This window comes from Abramis brama (assembly GCF_963993115.1).
Source record: "Abramis brama genome assembly, chromosome: 3".
Lineage (NCBI taxonomy): Eukaryota > Metazoa > Chordata > Actinopteri > Cypriniformes > Leuciscidae > Abramis > Abramis brama.
In genome coordinates this window covers 13795057-13814860 of record NC_139965.1, presented here as the reverse complement: position 1 = coordinate 13814860, position 19804 = coordinate 13795057, and the positions used below count along the sequence as shown (strand labels likewise).

General features: G+C 39.5%; 1 protein-coding gene across 1 annotated transcript in view; it reads left to right on the top strand.

Annotated features, from left to right (window-relative positions):
• Positions 1-19804, top strand: part of efnb3b (ephrin-B3b) — an 80298-nt gene that overhangs the window by 25689 nt on the left and 34805 nt on the right. The window lies entirely within an intron of this gene.

Here is a 19804-nt window from a genome sequence, read left to right as displayed (position 1 = left end):
ATGTCTTGAATCTAGTAGGTAAAATGTCTTGAATCTAGAACAGCATTACTTTTGTTGAGCTTACAATAAGTTAAATACACTTAAGATGATGTCAGGTTGGTAAATTATGGCTTATTATGGTAAAAGAGGACTGCCTAATATGAGTCAATAATGCTAACTTCAAGACATTTTGTCTCAAAAATGCCAGTTTCCAATCTTATTTCAAGTTGGTGGTGACTTAAATCTAGAACAGCGTAACAATTATAGAACTAAAAATTAGTTAAATACACTTGAAACAAACAGGATGACCAAAAAAAAAAATGCTACTTTTGAGGGGAAAATACTATTTTTGAGCATGACAAGCTTATTATGAGACACAAAACATCACAATACTAGTAAAATATAGCTAAAAATGAGTTGTCCCAGCTAATTTCAAGATCACTCATATCTTGTAAGGCTTAAATATAATGTCTTATTTCAAGAAATCTTACCAAGAGAATTTTCACTTGTTCCATTGGCAGATTTTTTTGCTTATTACAAGCAAAAATATCTTGTATTAATTTTTTTTTGCTTATTTTTGGAGTGGCCTTTTTTCCAGTGAAGCGGCTCACGGCATTACTGCAGTCAGTGCGATCATGTATTAAACAGAACGTGTCCGTTATGTGTGGATGCTAGTTATTGTTATCATTCTTGGTGTGAACAGGACTTAAGGAATAGTTCCCCCAAAAATGAAAGTTATCCCATAATTTACTCTTTACCCTCAAGCCATCCTGGCTCTTCCCAGCTTAGAATAGATCCAACGGCCGTACGCGTGTTCATGCGAGAGTCGAGTTCTGGCGGAAGGGTGACCTCTGACCCGGCGTATGACGTAAGCGTAGCATAAGCTTATGTACACTCTAAAACACTTGCTGGGTTATTTTTACCCAGCTTGTTGGGTTTTATAATATTAACCCATTTGCTGGGTTGTTTTTAGGCAGTGCTGGGTCAGACAATTTGATTTTGAAGGTTTTTCATTTTAAATAATAAAAATGCACTCTAAAATCTCTGTTATATATATAGGACAGGAACTGCTCATATACAGTATTTTTTATTCAATGGCAAGTTTCTCAGTTTTCTATTTTCTCTCAGAAAACAGAAAATAAAATGACCGTTGACAAATGTATCCAGTTTTAACCGGTTTGACACAGACATTGGGTTACACTGTCCCAGCGCTGGGTATAGGTATCTGATGACCCAGCAGTTGAGTTACAGAAATATTACCCAGCACTGGGTAAAAATATTAATAATAACCCAATAAAATGACCCAGCATTTTTTAAGAGTGACCCAGCACATGAGTAAAAATACACATGAGTAACTGTGTTTGCATGTTTTTTTACTAAAAAGAGCCAGTTCACAAGAGTAATTTATTCAAGAATCATTCTACACCAGTCGCGTTGTATATTTTCTTTTTTCTCGAGGGAGCTCCACTGCCAAAAGTGATGCAGGAAACACACCGGAAAAACGAAAAGGAAGACACAAAAACTGTGTTTGCATTTAAACTGTTCGTTACTTTAGTTCTCTCACGCACATGGTCGCGTAAACTGTTCTCCGCTAGAAACCCAGGTGTGTTGAACTGCTTTCTCTTAATACCAATTTTTTAATAATACGATGGTAAATTTGAGATGTTTTAAATAAGCTTCTCTCCAAATAGTAGACGCCTGTGTAGTGTATAAATGTGAATGTGACTGATAGCTATGTCTCTGTGTGTGACCTGTTGATGTCTTAAACTCTCACAGACATCATGCCTGTCATTCTTACTGCAAAACACACACACACACACACACTCACACACTCAGGGCTGCAGATGGAAAACCTAATTCTGTCTTTTCTGTCTTTCCTTTTCAAAAAGCCACCAATTACATCCACTTCTCTCCACCTCCCTCTCACACGCTCACTCTCTCGTTCTCTCATTCCCTGTCCCCTTGCTTTAACGAGCTATCTTGTTAACGTCAGAGCCTCTCTTACTTTTAGCCTTTCTCCTTCTCTCGTTTTCTTCCCCTCTGCTCATTTTATCTTCCCCTCTCTCTCTCTCTCTCTTTCTGTTTTTGTACCACTCTTGTAGATAGAGGTGTGTACACCGAAAAGCTTTTGGCCTGATGAGAGATGAAAAATAAGGGAAAGAGAGGAAAGTGCTCTTGCTTTCAGAATAGAGGGATGCGGCAAAAGAAATGGAAAGCGAGGTTAGGCTGAAGGAAAAAATGGAAGGAAAGAGACTTGGAAAAGCAATAATAGGTGGACCAGTGACAGAGATTAGAGCCCTGTTAGACGGGAAGTAATTGCGTGGTGCGCATGTTATAGGAGGAGGGTGATATTTTACAGCGCCCTCGTTTCTGGAAGCGATGCTTGTTGATGTGGGGACTCTGGTCTTCACATACAAAGGGACGGCAAATGACATTTCAGTATTATAAAAGAATCTCGCCCAGAACGCGTTTCAGATCTCACATGTTTCTTCTAGACAGCAGTGTGAGTCAATGTAGAGACGTTTGCTCAAGTTTCCTGCTTTCCTGATTTTTTCCATGAGAAAAGATCTTGCGCGTCTCCAGAAGAAATCTCACAAAACCGCTCGACACCTCAATCAAAAGTCGGCTTTCAAAAGATACAGATTTCCCAATTTGATTCAGTTCCCCATTTACAAACATTCGCTGTGCCATGCATGAGGAGTTCAAGGTTAAAGACGTCCGTCTAGCTCGTGTTTACATAGAAAAACAATGGAGAAGTGCCGCAGCTGAAACATGTTCTTTGTGCATTTGCTGGTCCAGCCTGAAAAATGCTGTTTTTTAATCATGATTTGAGCATTTAGAAACAACATTTAAGACATTTAATTTTTCTTGCATATAAAATAAATTCTCTCTCTGCTAATGCTGTAAATCTAGTGTTTCCGACTGATGCAAATGAACCGGGTCATAAGAGTCGTTTGTTTCAGAGATACTTGTCACACTAGTGCACCATTATTATTCTGATAAAAATTGTGATTTCAATGTAAAATGTTATTGTATTATATGCTTATTATGATTGTGCGTATCTATTTATATGCAAAAATATTTAAAATATAAAGATAAAAATACTTATTACTGTTGTAATATTTCACTGTAAAATAGTGTTTCGGTGGAGTTTGTGACGTTACTGATGCACTCTTAAACATACAGCGCATATATTTATATAATTAAATCACAGCCTTTGCGATTTGGTTATCGCATGAAACCATATCATGATTTCAACTAATCGTGAAGTTCTAGGTCACACTGTATGTTTTTGATTCACTAAAAAAATCAGTTCATAAGAGTAATTTGTTCGTGAATTTGTTCTACACTTTCCCCTGGCGAATGTCACATCTCATAATTAATATTAATGAACAGAGCTGATTAATTTTATATTGTGCCTCTTCCGACATAGGATTACGCTCCTGGCTACTATCCACATTAATTTTTATAGCTCTGAACTCTTTACTTTGTCTAATGTGTTTCTATTTTTATTTCTCTCAAGGAATCTTAAGAGAAACATTTGAGGAAAAGTTGATCCTGAAATGAAACTTGGCTCTGAGATTCCAGTTCAAAGTCTTTCCTTATAAAAAGAGTCCCTGCATCAGTGAAGACGCTTTAATAGAGAGGGCTGGAGAGAGAAAACATCACTTGACTTTTGAGATTAGTGAAAGATGTAAGTATGGAGGAAGTGCGGAGGCAGAGGGCGGGCAGATCTCCCACAAGCGGCGCTAGCTATGCCTGAATTGATGCAGTAATGAACACCCTCGCGCATAGATAATTAATAAGAACTCTTGATTAATTACACCGCGATGAGCTTCTATAGATGCAGGCGTGGAGGACAGACAAAGGAGGAGTGATATGAATGTGAACGATTGTTTTGTTCTGACTGTTTGTGTGTGTTAGCGTAGTGCATATGTCCCTGCATGACCTTCAGTGAGAAGTTGAATGTTGTTCGGAGTTTAAAGAAATGTTCTGGGATTAATTCATCTCAAGCTCTACTGATTTGTGGCTTTACCGCAGGCAATTATTTCGACCCGACGACTTTATAGGAATGGACGTTATGCCACAAAAGCTATTTGAGCTTTTCTTGTATTAAACCTACAGTAAAATGGACTCATGACATGAGAAATCTAATTTGCCTTGATCTTTTGACATAAGACGTTTTTGTACTAATTGAAAATTCTTCAAGTTTCTTAGCTTAAAACGTCCTCTTCATTAGAAATGAAGCATTTATTTTATCAAAAAAAAAAAAAAAAAGGCTCATTTTGATATTGCGGGATCTGTGATGTCACACAGGCAAATATATTTGCATATGCTTGCCTCCAGAGCAAGACATCGACGAATAGTTAAACATCATCACACCATAGGGTCTGCCCACTGGCATTCAGTCACTTAACAGCTGACATTTGCCTACACTGGATGTGAGCATCATGTAAAAAACATAAAACCCATTATAATCCCTGACGCTGTCTACACTGATACAGTTTACAGATGTGTGTTCAGTTTCTGACAGTCTGTCGACAACAGGACTAATAGACGAGTGAAAGAACTTTCGCTTGGTACTTTAAACAGTTTGTTTGCGTCTCTGTACAGACTTCAGAAGGATCGCAGTGTCAGAAACAAGTGGATGATTTATTTTAATGTCGTCCCGGATCATGTCTAAGGATTATATGTTTGTTCGGGGCATTTTGTTTAGTAAATGAGGCTCAGTGTAATGGAGAGTTCACAAAGAAACTTTTGTGAAAGATAAAGCAGCGACTGTATTGAATCTGACAGAAGCTGCAGCACAAACTGAAGTAAATGATTTCATAATGCTTTATCTGTAAATGATGGTTTTATGTGGATAATGTTTTCAAAACACTTACTCATGTTCAGTAGCGAGTGGGTGTTGATACGGTGCAGTGACGTTAGCCAATCATAACAGAGGCCGTTTACTGACAAGCCTTAAAGGAGCCGTGCCTTAAAAACTGATCATTCCAGACAGAGGCTCAGAATGAGGGTTGAAAATAATCGTTTTTCGCATATATATTTGTTTTTTTTGTGTGTGTAAAAAACTTTATGAACATTATAAGTGAACCTCAAGGAACATATTAAAATACTAAAAAAATCCATGTCTTGATCACTTTAAAGGTGTCTGAATGGAAAGGGGAAGTTTTGTATGCCAACTGCGGTGCCACGGCCCCTTTAATACCAATCTAGAGGCATCAGACCACAACCTCTGCCAAAACAAGACACGACCTTTGGCTCAGAACCAAACGCACACACATGCTGAATCTGAGGATCAAATGGCAAACTGTTAAATGAAACCCGCAGGGACCTGTAGGTGAAGATGGAGGAGCTTCATGGAGTTACGCTCTCTGGAGTGAACGCCGCTGTTTATTTGGAGGCTGGAGAGAACAAAATATATTGCTAGTCTTCAGTCCTGAATATAACTATTCAGAGGAAATAATATTTTTAAAACAAAATTGCAGCCGATTCTGATTCTAGTCATCTGTGACCTTGAGGATTCTCCACGGCCATGTTCTTTAGAAGTAATTTTCACATTATCGTCGCTGTAAAAATGTTTTTGTCTATTAACCTAAAAATGTGATTCATGTTAAAAATTTAACTTAGCTGGTTTTATTCAGTCAAAGAAAGTATTTAATGTAACTGAACAAACCTAACTATGTTGGGTTACACCAATGAAGGCATTTTGTAAGGATCAGATGGAAAACACAAAAATGTTGATGTCTAATTTCCACAAGCTATAGTTTTCATTTGCAAAAATTATGATTCTTTTTTTTCAAACAGTTAGTTGAACAAATGTTCTGTTTGGCTGTTCAGGATTCTCTTACAAACACTAGAGCCACAGTATTTATATATATTTTTAGGAGATATAAAAGGATGGTTCACTCAGAAAGGACATTTCTGTCATCATTTGCTCACCCTCATTTTGTTTTGCTGTATGATATTCTTTTTTATACGTAATACAAAATATTTTGAATCTAATTTAGAATGTTGGTAACCAAACAGTTTTGGTAATTGACAAAATTTTGGTTCATTGACAAAAAAAACAGGCATTTTAATGCTGTTTTTAAGTACTTCCCACTTCTGAAGTCGTGATTACAAGCTTGTCGCATTCAAGTGCTTTGTTGGCGGAAAGAACAGGAATCATGGAGGACGCCAGGTTTAATCTTGCTTATTTATTTGGAAAATTTTATTAAAGCCAAAAAGATATTTAGCGTCTCATTCATTGACAACCATATAAATGTTCACCACGTTATAAGTTCTGGAATTTCGGTCAAATACAGACTAGTTTCATTGTGTATAAAACACACTATACGCTTCAAATGATTATCCACATTTGTAAATATACACTACTTTAACGACAAGACAAGGTCGTTGTGGAAAAAAATGATAAAGAATGGCAGTCACGGCACCAAACTCAGGAAATTATCCCAGAGATTCCCAGTGGTAAATGTTATATTCCTTATATTCCTGATTATTCCAATAGCATGTGAAGGCAGCATGATTTTTTGGATGAACTACCCCCTTTAAACCTTGATGATGTAGCCATCTCTTCATATAAAGTTGGGAATGGAAGAAGTATTTTAACATCTCCCCCTTTAAATATGGTTTCTACTGGGATTTAGTTCCTAACACATGAGACACATTAAGCACAACATTTTTACTAATCAGTGTACTTACGCACTGAGTTCAGACGGGCTTTCTGAAGACAGATGCTGACAGGAAGTGCCATCGTGTCACAATGAATCTCTGCGGTGTGTTTAGGTCACCAGAAACACCACTGAGCTGAACTGATGGATAGACAAATGCTCATTGTTGTCCGAAAAGGGGCCGGGGTCATGCATTTTTGTGATTTCTCTCCCTCTCTGTCTCCTTTTGTCATCCGTTCTTTTGTAAAATGATGACAAAGGGCATTTTTCAAGCTCTTTCTCTTTCCCCAACCCCTCCCTCACCTCCTCATTTCTCTTCTTTCATCCTTTCTTCTTTCCAGCACTCTCACTTTCAGACTCTCTGTCCATCTATAGTTGTCTCGCTTTTTAGTCTCTTACCTCAGCATTCTCTCCCTCTCTTTCTTTACCTGTCAGTCTCCTCAGCTGGAGGTCTGACTAATTATTCTCCTCTCTTTCTCTTGCCCTCTCTCCTCTCGCGACACTCTGCTGAAGACACCTGGCTTAACCCAGCAGGACATCTCTGTGTCCATCTTTTCTCTCTGTCTCTCCATCCCTCGCTCCGCTCTGCCCTGGCTCTTTGGTTGTCTGATTTTTCCACTGGTGCAGATATTCTTCTTTTCAACTAAAATACAACTAAAATAATTAGCTATCCAACTGTTTTCAACATTGATGATATTAAAGCACCCCTATTATTATTTTCCGAATATTATCTTTCATGCAGCGTGTAATATCACTGTTTGTGAATGTAAAAGCTCTGCAAAGTTTTAAAGATCAAAGTGCACGACTAATAAAGTTATTGTCTCCTAAAAGAAAGAATCGACTCTGAACTGCTAAAATGATTCGTCAGTAATTCCAGTCTCACTTCCTGTTACAAACCTATGTAACAATGTAACTCATTTGCATAATTCCAGTCTATGTTGTTCATTGGCTGTCCGTGAACAACGCCTACTTTAACCCTCAAACACTGAGACTGGAAGAGTTTTGTTCGTGTTGTTCATGTCGAGAAGACGCTGTTTTCAGCGCTGAGAATCCACTTTGATGCACTTCAAAAGAACGAGGACTCACACTGTAAATGATACAGAAAAACCGACACCATCGTTCGTATCGCTGTGTATCAAGACCTGAGGAAGATCCAGAGCTGAATTCAGATATGGTAATGAGCGTTTCATTTCCGAAAATCGATGTGAGCGGTAGACCAATCACAACAGACTGAGCCATCTGACCAATCAGAGCAGAGTAGCCCAATCACAACAGACTGAGACATTTGACCAATCAGAGCAGAGTAGACCAATCACAACAGACTGAGCCATCTGACCAATCAGAGCAGAGTATACCAATCACAACAGACTGAGACATTTGACCAATCAGAGCAGAGTAGACCAATCACAACAGACTGAGCCATCTGACCAATCAGAGCAGAGTAGCTCTTGGAAAGGAGGTATTTAGAGAGAGTGAATCTTCAAACGAACTGTTTTCAGACTCTTTGGGAAATGAGGTGATGTGCAATGTAAATAGAAATGTATGTTTTTTTGCATGTAAATCTATTTTAGGAGACTTTTAAAAAAACTAGGAACCTTTAAAATAGCATAATAGTGAAACACCAAATCAGCAGTTTGACATCACAGGAATAAATTACATTTTAAACAAAATATATTAAAATAGTACACAGTAGTTTTAAATTGTACAAATATTTTGCTGTATCACTGTTTTTAATGTATGTTGATCCTATGCAGCCTTGGTGAACATAAGAGACTTTTTTCAAACACATTAAAACAATTTTTCTATCAGTTTATCCAAGAAGTGTGTATTTGATCCAGAAGGGATTCTAATTTGATCCCATTAGGATTTTTTAGGATTGGATCTAAATTATGATAGTAATCCTGTAAAGGATTTTTTCGACAAGTGAATTTTAACATCTAACACATTTTCTTGTTCGTCACACACTCCCCCCCCCATCTCTTTCTAACTCTCTCTGTCACTCAGCCTGTTAACCTAGTCAGCAAGTTGGTGTGAACTTTCTTTCTCCGAGAGTTTGATAGGAATAATGATCAGCCATTTTTTTTCTCCCTCTCTCTTTCTCCCGAGAGACGGAGGGGTGGGAACGGTTGAGGGAGAGAAAGAGAGTCAGGAAAGAGTGAATAGGGAGTTTCTGTTTTCCTTTTTTTTCCTCCAGCGTTTTCATGTTCGCTGCATTTGTGAATGGTCTCCTCAGAATTCTCCGATACTAAGGAGAGAATCGTGCTATTTTTAAACCCTTTCATGTTCAATTATCACAATCATCAGGGATTTGCTGCATCTTTTCAGAATGAGTGTGCATATGGATCGCATCCTGTTTGTGACAGTGTAGTTGTTGTGGATTTGAGTTGTTGTTTTCCTTCAATGCGTGCGTGTGTGTGTGTGAATAGAGCGTTTGTCGTAGTATTCCTCTCACGGGACTCTACACGTCGCCGCGCTCTCGGAAACGTGCCTCTACCCCGCTGAGGTCCTCAGCACATAACCGCTGAGGACGCTCGTACTTCACTTCCAAAATTCATTTGCTCTCTTTATTTATCCAGCATCCCTCCTTCATGCAAATGAAAGGATTGCCAGCAGAAAACGTTCCCGTTGGCCACCGCGCAGCTCCAAAGCCTCTCTCGCCCGAGGCCTGTCAATCATAGCCTCAGCTGTCAATCTCCCCCCCGACAGGAAGTGCTCTTGAGAACAACCGTTTGAGAGGCTGTTTCTGATTGGCTGGGGGGAGAGAAGAATGTCATAAAGACCCCGTGACCCTGTATGAGTTTGAGATGAACGTTTTTGTGTGCTAAAAAGATGCCCTTCGGCACTGTGAAGGAGATGAGATTCGTATGGTACAGCGCACACACACACACACAAACACACACACTCGCAGCAGAAACTGGCATGAGGCACATCTTGACAGGATTGGAAGCAGAGGTGTTTGAAGCAGTAGTCAGTCTCATCTGTCTCACCTCTCTCTCTCTCTCTCTCTCTCTCTCTCTCTCTCTCGGGTCTCTAGCTGTTGATTTTTTACCACAGGGCTCCTCAACTTTGGGTCCTTCTGGGACCCCGGCCTGACCACACTAAACCCACCAGAGAGAGTATACGTGGAAGAGATAAAGAGAGGCAGTCAGAGGGAAAAACGGCAAAATGAAAGTGTGTAGAAGGAAGAGTGAGAGAGTGGAATGACTTTCAGATGCTGGGACGGTTGATTTGTGAAGGCGTCGGGCTGTTTTGGGTGTTGGGCCTCAGGGTGTGGAATAGCAGGCTGTCGTCACTCCACACTGGCCCTGATTCGCCCCACTCACCACACGGCCCTGTTCAATTCAGAGTAGGACTGCACGATATTGGCAAAAAAATGACATTGCGATATTTTTTTTTCCTGCAATATACAGTATATTGCGATATGAAACAGTTTCCGTGTTTAAAAATGGACTTACTTTTTAATTAGCTATCGTCTATTTTCCCGTAAAAAAATATCTAAAAATCCTTAAAACAGGATTAATTAACTTAAGCAGCTCTGCATAAAACATCAAGACTTGTTTACTTGAAGTTTTTTTTTCCCACTAGTGTTTTAATTAGCTTACACTTTAAACAAGTGAAACTATCTGCTTGTAGCATCCATTTTAAGTAAATTTATCAAGGATTTTTCAATATTTTCTCTCAAATCTTTCAAAATACTCCTAAAGAATATGATTGATTTTGGTGCTCTTAAATACAAAAATGTAAATATCTTTTAAGCATTTACAAATTGCTTTTCTTTCCAAATGATTTTTCATATCCATTTGGTTGTAGTTCATACTTAGAGACTTGAGAGGATGATTTTGATTGGAAAAACTGGACTTCACACCAGAGTGGAGCTAGATGTGAGATTCGAGTTTGCTTAAGCAATAATTAAGCGCGTAGAAGTTGAAAGCCAATAGCACATTGTTTAATGTGTTCCTTGTCTTTAAAGACTCAAAATCTGCTTCTTGTCTCGTTCCAGTTTCCTCCTGTCAGGAATCGTATGCAGTAGCTCATAATCTCTGCACACACACAGAGTCAGGTGAACCTTTGAGTAACAGTTTCCTGGGGCCCGAAGACATCTGAGCCCCATGTTGGGGTGTTTATAGGCCTCATGGATGCTCTGGAGTGTGTGAGGTGGACAGTGGGGCAGTGGCGTCTGACCCAGGACCCCACAGGCCCCTCAGTATGTGGCCCCTCGGTCTACCTCTGACCCCTGGTGACTCGCTCTAATCAGACCGTTACGTTTGAGAGAGTGAGATTAACCTGGAGCCGTCTCCCTTGAGGAAGGAGTCCACACACTAACACACACACACACAGATTCCATTCATATGCACACATTAAGAGTAACACACACTAATTTCACACAGAATAACACAGGCATTGACACAGAGACCTGTGGTCACACACCAGCTGGACTGAAAGACTCATTTTACCTTCACTTATCCACACCTATGTGTGTGTGTGTGTTTCTCTGATCCGGCATGAACGCTCACCTCTTTAAACGGCATTATGATTCATTATGCTGTGAATCATATTCATGTGCACATGCAGACTCACACATATGTTAATCTCTCTGAACGGGGGGCTTTGAGAACATACGGCTGCATAAATATACAGGCCTGATCTGAGGATATGAAATACAGACAGCGAGAGAAGGAAAGCATGTGTTCTCTCTTTTCTCTCTCTCTCTGTCAGTCTTGATGGATTTTGATTTCGTTTTTCGTCCAGAAGGAAGGAAGGGGTTGGCCGTTCATTAGCATTTATTTCACGTGTGATTAATGCTAAACTTTCCAGCATGCTTTCAGAGGGTGTGGAAACGATCACACTGTTGAAAACAAGGGATGTCTGAATAAGGAAGACGAGGAGATCCAGCTTCTCTGCTGTCTGGCGAGAAAGCGTACAGCGTGGAGGGATGAGCGATGTAGACCGCCTCCTGTCAGGAAAGGGCATGACGGTAACGGTGACAAGGACAGACTTACCTTCACACACACACACACACATTCTCTGTTCACCTGCTTTGTGCTTACAAATGCACCAGGTATTGCTTTCCAGTAAAACATCTTTAGATAAAGTCATATTTTGTCTCTATCGACTGAAATAGTATAAGCTAAACAAATACTTGTTTAAGTAAAGTAGTCTGTTGTGATTGGTCTGCTATGCTCTGATTGGTCAGACGGTCCAGTCTGTTGTGATTGGTCTGCTCTGCTCTGATTGGTCAAACGGTAGTCTGTTGTGATTGGTCTACTCTGCTATGATTGGTCAAACGGTAGTCTGTTATGATTGGTCTACTCTGCTCTGATTGGTCAGATGGTTTAGTCTATTATGATTGGTCCACCGCTTACGTGTGTCGGAAACGAAACGCCCATTACCATAACTGCACTTCAGCTCCGGATCTTCCTCAGCACACACAGTGATATGAACAAACTTTTTTTACCTCATAATTTTTTCATCAAAATGTCATAACTCATCCTTCCAGTAAAAGGTCTGTTCAACAGCCAGTGAATAGAACCAAGTGAATTTGTACTTTTTTGATAAAGCGATAATTACGATAAATTTCACTTGGATGTACGTCACAAAACGGAAGAGAAGATCTGATGCTATTTCCTTTTATATAGCGACCAGTGTCATTTTACTGTAGTTGATATGCTGTTATAATCTTTGTTCTTCATAATCTTAATTTTAAATTTCCAGTAATTTTGTTTTGTTCTTTTTTAAGTGTCTATATATTTTAAACTTTTATTTACTTATTTACTTCCTGTCTTCCATTTGCATCTTTTTCCAATTTTCCCCTCTTAAACAATATCTTATGCAGTTTTGCGTCTGATGTAAAAAAAAAAAAAAATTTTTTTTTTTTTTTAAAGATTTTTAAGTTTTAGTGTAAAACATATGATTTTTTTTTTTTTTTTTGCAGTACACTTCCTGTCTTCCATTTGCATCTTTTTCCAGTTTTCCCCTCCATCAAGCCTCTTTTTCCTTAATGTTAACTTAATTTTCGATCCTTTTCTTTTGTTTCCCTCTGTAATTCTCCTGGCTTTCTCTCTCCTGCCAGGAGCGCCCATATGGAAGCCATTACTCCCGCTGTTCCTCACCACAAACATTCCAGCAGTGCCTCCAGCTCTCTCTTTCTTCACAGCAGCTTCTCGCTCCTTCTCTCCTTCTCCTCCCCTTTCACCTGTTTTCGTTGTCCTCATTTCCATCATTTTCAGAGTCTGTCTGCAGAGGTCATGTGATAATTGGCCACATGTGATCTGCTCATTGTCAACATCACAGCATATTTACATACTGCCCTTTAGCTGTCGTTAAATATCTGCAAACAATCACATATCCTTTTACACCACGTAATTGTCTGTGGATGTCAAATGATAATCGGCATAATATGACCTCATTTTTAGTCTCTGCGTGTGCTTTTGTAATCTTTTTTAATGTTGTGTGTGTTGTTTGCACAGAGTTCATTTGAATAGAAAGGAAGATGGTTAAATATTTGTGTGTTCTGATGGGATCGTCGCTGCATTGAGACGGTTGATCTAAACAAACATCCTCCGCGTCGCAAAGGTTCTGTTTTGGTCTGGAATGTTTAGGCAAACTTGGACTCCCGAAAGCCTGTGAGTCTCGGGAGCAGATTCACTGTCACTCACTGTATAATTCATCAGAAAATGAAGGAGTGAAGACGATGTAAATAAAAGAGCTGCATTTCATTGCATGTCATTTTAGGCTTGTTCTAACTATCTATCTATATATCCATCCATCCATCATTCTATCTATCGTTCTATCATCCATCCTCTATCATTCCATCGCTCTTTCTATCGTTCTATCCATCCATCTATCATTCTATCGTTCTATCATTATATCCATCATACATCTATCATTCTATCTATTGTTCTATCATTCTATCTATCGTTCTATCATCCATCCATGCATCTATAATTCTATCATTCTATCTATCGTTCTATCCATCCATCCATGCATCTATAATTCTATCGTTCTATCTATCATTCTATCCATCCATCTAACGTTCTATCTATCGTTCTGTCATTCTATCTATCGTTCTATCATCCATCCATCCATTAATAGTTCTATCATTCTATCCATCCATCCATATCATTCTATCTATTGTTCTATCATTCTATCTATCGTTCTATCTATCCATCCATTTATAAGTTCTGTCATTCCATCCATCCATCCATCCATCCATTTATAGTTCTGTCGTTCTATCCATCCATCCATCCATCCATCCATCCATCCATCCATCCATCCATCCATCCATCCATCCATCGTTCTATCCATCCATCTATAATTCTATCGTTCTATCTATCCATCCATCCATCATTCTATCTATCCATCCATTGTTCTCTTCTATCTATTGTTCTTTTTATAATTGTATCCATATGTCTGTATAGCTATCAGTGTAGTTCAAGTTTTAAAGTTCATAATACATTGTTATTTTTAATAGCTAGATTCTCTCTCTCTCTCTCTCTGTGTGTGTTTGGCTGGTCTCCTGGCGGTGTGATAAGCGCTCGCATGTCGAGCTGGTAGGTGTTGTTTAGTCTGCTCACTGGAGACCCAGGACAGGGTTTAAATCGGGCCCTGGAAGCCATGAAGAGAAAAGAGAGAAAGCGAGATGTGAGATTTCCTCTGAGAGGTCTGATACCTGCGGCCCACCACTGGTCTGCCGGACTCCAGCCGCGACTCCCGCTCCTCCATGCCAACGCTCCTGATGAGATCAATGCACGCTGGGAGCTGAATCAGCTTAGAGAGGTGGAACACAAGCTGAAAATGAAGTGGAAATAGCAGAAGTCAAAAGTCATTCTCACGGCATTTCAGAGTGATTGGAACTGAAGGATTTCAGCTGGTGTTCGCTCGAAAGCTTGTTATCACATGTAATCACCAACTAAGATCTAATTCTCAAATCTGGAAAGCTTTTTTTGGCTGGTGGGAAAGAAGTTATTGAGCCTTCATGAGGACATTTGTGGTGGCAAATCTTTAACCATAAGCATTAAACCTCAGCACTAACTGTTTGTTCAGTGTTGGTGAGGAGAGTGCTTAATTTTTTTATTTTTTTTTATTTAATAAAACATGCAATGAAAGCATCCCACAGACTTACATTGTGCAACAGACAAGAATGAGACCTCAGATTATGCCTTGTTTATTGATTGATTGATTTTTAAGATTTTCACATAGTGTATGAAAAAACAAGGGGAAAAAAATCACAGATCCTTACATAATGCAACGAACATGAATAAGTCCTAATGCTGCTTTTTTTAAAATGTTTTTATGTATGTATGTATGTACGTATTCATTTTATTACTTTTTTTAAGCTTTTCGCTTGGTGGACGAGCAAATCCCATAATCCCATAGACTCCCATTGACTTTTAATGGGATGTCATATAGACCTGAGCGTTGGCCTCTTTTGACTGCATAGCAACATTATAAAAACCACCCAAAACACTTTTGCAACTGCATAGCAACACTTTGGCAACCGCCACTCATTTTCTTTTTGTTTAAGAGTTTCTCTTATCACTGATTTTACTTGCGATATGTGTTATTAATGTAGACACAGTGCATATTCACGCCAAAATCTGTGGATGATGTCCTCATCTAGGGTGTGTTGAAACCTCTGCATTTATCATGAAAAAGATTCTCCAACATCTCTGACATTCCATTTTCACACACACACACTCACACACACACACACACACACACACACACACACACAAAGGTCCACCTCTCTGCACCTGTGCCCCGAGCTTGTTTTTGGACACAGCTCGAGTTTCTCGAGAGGAATCTTTGTAATGCAAGACTGAGGGACAAGAGGACGGTGGAGGGCTTTATGGACGAGGGAAGGTGGATTCGGGTGTGGGGGGGCGGGGGTGTTGGGGGTCAGTGCTGTCGGGGGCGGGATGGGGTGAAACTAACACTCGGATCTTTTCAAGAGCTGTCAGGGTCAGGGAAGGGCGTCGGCAAGTTTGACAAAATGATGTTTCTGCCCTCATAAACGAGGCCGGCGCACACACACTCCTGTCACCTCTGCCCCCCTCCATCCCCCCACTCCTTGTTTCAATGTGTGACCATGAATGCCACCTTTGTTCCAGAGCAGGAGAGAAAGGGAGAGAAACCCAGGGTGGGTGGGAGAGAAAGAGAGAGAGAGAGCAAAACAGGAATGATGAGTGTTTGGGATGAGAAGGAATGGTTGGAGGAGTGTATTATCATGTTTATATTTAGAGTAAACAGAGATGTCGGTATAATTTCACTTTAATCTGCGCTTTGAAGGCCTGCCCGTGTGTGCGGTTAGCTTTTGTCGAGCTTTGCGAACACAAACACGCACACAAAAGACTTTCAGTTGTGTACAAGACTGGTGTTTTCATCCCAGCTTCAATTCCACACTCTCAAACTTGACTTTGTGGCTACATTTTTAAACATGCTCCCTTTTCCTTCAAGTTTTTTCTTTCTTTCTTCAAGCTTGACACACGGGGTCAGAAATTCTTTGGCGAGGTTCTGCAAACGTTCTCTAATTATCTGCAGAGTGCTTGCTTAACCCTGAGTTTGCTCATTAGACATTGCCGGCTGACAGTTGTTCAATCACGAAGGCTAATGCGGTCCAGTGCTGAAACATATGTAATTACACAGGCTGTGTGACTGGGTCTGGCGCACACACACACACACTTTTAAAAGGATCTTTGATGGATCACGGTTTTTGCATTCGACTCTTTATTTCAGTTTATTTTTATAATTTTTTTTACAAATCCAGAATGCTTCCACTATAAAAAAAATGCTGTCTATATGCAACTATTCTGGAACAATACCGCTAGGCTAGATCGTATGCAAACAAATACATGAATGCTTTGTCAATGCATTTCAAAACGTACTTATTATTATTCAGGTAGCTTAAAAATCTAAGATTTTAAAGTTTGCATTAAATGGAAATTCACTATTTTTTAAATGCTTCTTATTGATCCAATTGTGAACAATTCATCCGTGCATTTGCTCCTTTTTTTAACCTTATAATTCGTACGCTCTCCAGTCATTTGTCTGCATTAACCCCGTCCCTTTCTTACAATCGACTGCAACCTCAAATTCAGATCTGCATCCAGCCACTCAACAGCAGATGGATAGAGCAAAACCCTGCCCTACTGTTACTGACACTGTTTTTTTTTCTTTTGTGATAATCTGTTACACCTGGTCTACGTCTACAATAATCTGGACACATTTGAAAACGGCATTTTCGTTTCAAAATGCTCTCTGTCCGCATAAGCATTTTACAAAGTTTCTCATCCACAGTGAAACATCAGAAAATGCTAAACTCACCTTACTGTGCTCAGCGTTCACATTGCCATTTTAACACCGAACCTAAAGGCATAGGGATATGTTCACAACCTGATTGGTCAGCTTTTATTACGCATATTTTGTGACTTACCGAACATCCAAAACAATGCTGTGTGCTGTGGATAAATGCGCTCGCTGTGTGTGCGTAGCCTAAATTTGATGGTATTTTGACCAGCTGAGAACTCGTGAAGAGTTTATATAATGTGTGAAGGAGTCAAAACAGCGGCAGGAATCCCTCCGTCACACACACACACACAGATGCGGTTCTGATGCCTGTACCGAACTGTGATGGGCAACATCGCGTCTATAATGAGAAAAAACAGCTGTGCTTGAGCATTCTGTTCTTTTAGGGTCGCATCCTGTGACATTATGTCCTGTTTTTGGTTTGTTTATGTGTCTTTGGTCCGTGTTGCGTTCATATTTCAGTCCAACCGCACCAGAGTTCGTTTGAAAGCGGACTGAGACTCATCTTTTCAGTGTCTCGGTCCGCTTGTTTGGTGGCACCAGGGTTCAGATATCAGCGTTCACACTTATTCAAATGAACCGCACTAACAGAGCAATCACACCAAGTTTGTTTTAATCCAACCAAACATGACAAGTGTGAACAATTCGCTTCGATCTGTCTCAATACCACTTAAACAAGGTAAAAACAGTAAAACGTGGACTCGCTTCTCGGATTGTAATGTGAGTGATCTAGCTTTTTTGCAGTGTGTACTCGAGTGTTTGCTAGCAGTGAGTGTGAGTTTGACTAAACGCTGTTCAGTCACGCTGACACTGAGGGCGTGAGAGGGAGGGAAAGAGAGAGAAGGTGTGAATGTGGTGATAAAGGACAGTATTCTTCTACTGTGTGTCTGGGTCTCAGCAGAGAGTTCAGTGGTTGAAGCAGACCAGCGTGACCATGTCAACAGGACTGAGCGAGCGGCTCCCTTCTCTTGCTTGCTTTCTTCTCTCTCTCTGTCCACCTGTTTTTCCCTTCCTCATTGTTCGTCTCTGTTTACTCTTTTCCTCTCGGTTTCGTAAGCTGTTTTATCTTTCATTCAACCCTTTCATTCTCTCCTCTGATCCGCAACACCTCTCTCTCTCTCTCTCTCTCTCTCTCCCTCTCTCTCTCAGTCTGTCTCTGTTCTGTCTATTCTTCAAATCAAGTCTACTGTGACGGTGTCTACGATAAACTGACAAATACCTACCTATGCAAAAAATGTCTTTTGCATCTGGAGGATGTTTTGGTACTTTTGTTCATCGGTCTTTCCGGTGTGTGTGTGTGTATTGTCTACCTGAAAAAAACAACAACTTAGCAACGGTATGTCTGTGTTTTGTTTTGGGTTGAAGGACGTTAAAGAAAAGATTTTAACTTAAACTCAGTCGACAGAATTTGTGTTACCGCAGAACATTTTATCTGTGAATTTTTAAATTGCAGCTGCACTTACAATGAACATTAAAATACACCGTTTTGAAAGTATAACCACAAGACTTTTATACGTGGACTGACAGGACAACTATCATATTTCTCTCGCTCTCTATTTTTAATGTTTGACAAAACCAGGAAGCTTTTTAGCGCTAATGCAACCTAATGAAGTGCAAAGGCGGCACATTATGTGTGTAACTGATGTTTTATCTGTGTGTTTTAACATTAGTTTTGCTGTAGAGAATGATGGCAAATGTAGTTTGATTTGACATGTCTCCTCATAAACAAGCTGAATGGACTTAGCACACAAAATGTGTATAAATGCATACATTTAGCTGCCAACAATTGATGATAATGATTGTGATCGATTGCAATTTGCTTCCATCGCGATTCTCTAAAATGACACGTCATGACAGCTCTAAAAGCCTGAGCTTTAAAGAAAAATGAGTTCCCCACTAGTAATTTTGACTTGATGTTCATGTCAACTAGTAAATATGATAATTCTGACTTGAATTAAATGCACTGTAAAGGGCCGTTTACAACAAACTGAAAGGAAACACACAAGAATTACACTGCTAATGCATAACCAGGAGTTCATCAGCATAGAAAATGCATTTAGTATAATTAATGTAAGTGAATATGACCCTCAAATTTCTGTTTTTAAAACCCTCTGGATCGCTGGCCCGGTTCACTACACTACAGTTCAAAAGTTTGGCAAAGATTTTAACTTTATTTTTTTAAAGAAATTAATACTTATATTCAGTAAAGCTGCATTGAAATTGTAAAGACGTTTATAATGTTCGGAAATTGACGAACACATAAACCTTTTGTGTAATGTGTTACTGTCAATACAAGTTAAGAGAAAAGAACAAATAGACAAAGGCCACTATTTTCTATGCCACAAATACTAAAGTTGTGTTGAACCCAAGAACATTCCTTTAAAGTCACGTGTGTGTGTGTGTGGCTATCGGTCAGTCTAATTGTAGTACGTGAAGTGTGTGTTGAGTGTCTGCTCTCTCCACTGTAAGAGCTACTGATAACCTTGCTAACCTGTGTGACAAGGACAGGAAACTCTTCTCCCATAGGAATGCCACACACACACAAACACACACACACAAAAGCCTTTTTTCACGATTTCACACACTCTTCTTTTGTTTCTTAAAAGAAAGAGTGACTGGCTTTAATAAACATGCCCTGGGTTAGCATGCTATGGTAATGTATGGTGATTTGTAAATGGATCCACCCGTCATTACGTAAAAGTATCTTCGCATTTCTTTTCACATGTAAATATGAAGCCCATTAAAAAAAAAAAAAAAAGTCCAACTGCCCTAATTTGTTTACATGTAAATAGCCGTTGGTGTGGCTGACTGTTCAGAGATGATGATAAAATGGTAATTAGCGT